Source organism: Egretta garzetta, unplaced genomic scaffold (assembly GCF_000687185.1).
Source record: "Egretta garzetta isolate BGI_Z169 unplaced genomic scaffold, ASM68718v1 scaffold799, whole genome shotgun sequence".
In the NCBI taxonomy this organism is placed as follows: domain Eukaryota; kingdom Metazoa; phylum Chordata; class Aves; order Pelecaniformes; family Ardeidae; genus Egretta; species Egretta garzetta.
The window spans coordinates 24,019-25,176 of record NW_009260759.1 but is presented as its reverse complement, the minus strand read 5'-3'; the positions used below and the strand labels follow the sequence as shown (position 1 = coordinate 25,176).

The window sequence follows — 1,158 nt, the reverse complement described above, 5'->3', positions numbered from 1 at the left end:
CGGTGAAGGTGCTTGTCCTGCAGGGTCCTGCGGCGGGGAGGGGGACGGGGCTGAGCAAGGGGGAGGCTGCCCAGGGGATGCACAGGGATGGTGCCCCCAGCCCCACCCACCGGTGCCTCCCCCCGGGACCCCAAACCTCACCTGCCCATGGCCTTGTAGCTCCCCGGCAGCAGAAGAGCTGGGAAAAGGGAGCAGAGAGGTGGCAGGGAGTGAGACAGGGTGTTTGGGGGACAGGTCCCACACTCGCCACCCCAGGAGGTAGCCACGGGCTGGAGGCCAGGAGGGCACAGAGCCTGGGGGCATCCCAGCCCCACCAAAACCCCCCTGGAGGAAAAGCTGCTGATGGTGGCTGTGCTCCTGGGTCTGCTCCTGCCTGTCCCCAGCCCCCCTGCCTCCACCAGGGCAGCTGTGCCCATGGGGTGACAGTGACACCGCGGGAGGGGACACCCTGGCGTGCCCAGGGGTGGCTGGTACCTTCAGCTCCCAGGGTCAGGTCATCCTCGAAGCTGGTCCCATTGCTCCCACACCCTGGGAGAGAGATCAAAGCATTTCAAGGCACAGGGACACCCAGCGCTGGGGACAGTGCCAACTCCCACGCAGCAGCATTGGTCTTGGGGGTCCCCTCTGCCCATCGCCCTGCACCTCGGGCACAGCCCGGGGGCTGGGGGAGCTTTGGGGATGTGCAGGGACCACCAGCCTGAGCACCCCAGGAGCTGACGTACCGTAGGGGCCCGGCAAGCCCAGCTCCTCCGGCAGGACCTCCACCGACGACCTGTGCCAGGGCAAAACCCCCGTTACAGCCGTCCCCGTCCCCATCCCGGGGGACAGGAGACCGGAGTGCAGTGGGATGGGTGGGGGGGACAGGGTCACAGATAATGAGGTGCAGGGTGAGACCAAGGAGACGGCGGCTGGGCTTGCAGGCAATGGGTGCACCACGGTGGGATGCTCGGGAGGGGGGTCCCCTCGGCAGACCCCCATCCCAGGGTCCCCAGACCCCCCGGAGACCCCCCCCAGTGCAGTGCAGGGGGAGGATGCCACCACCCTGCTCTCCCAGCCCGGTTGGGGGTTTCCCAGAGGCACCCGCGTGATGCCAAGTGTGGGACCAGCACCCTGTGCCGGTGGCCCCGGCGTGTGGCAGAGCCATGGCCCGGGTGCCAC

At 68.7% G+C, this 1,158-nt stretch overlaps 1 long non-coding RNA gene across 1 annotated transcript; it reads right to left on the bottom strand.

The window, feature by feature from the left end:
• On the bottom strand, positions 1 to 898 carry LOC118453028. Its single transcript, XR_004842912.1, has 4 exons — positions 723 to 898; positions 475 to 528; positions 142 to 178; positions 1 to 27 (listed from the first exon to the last, which is right to left on the bottom strand). It is a non-coding gene; the product is annotated as an uncharacterized LOC118453028 (long non-coding RNA).
• Positions 899 to 1,158: the final 260 nt, after the last annotated feature.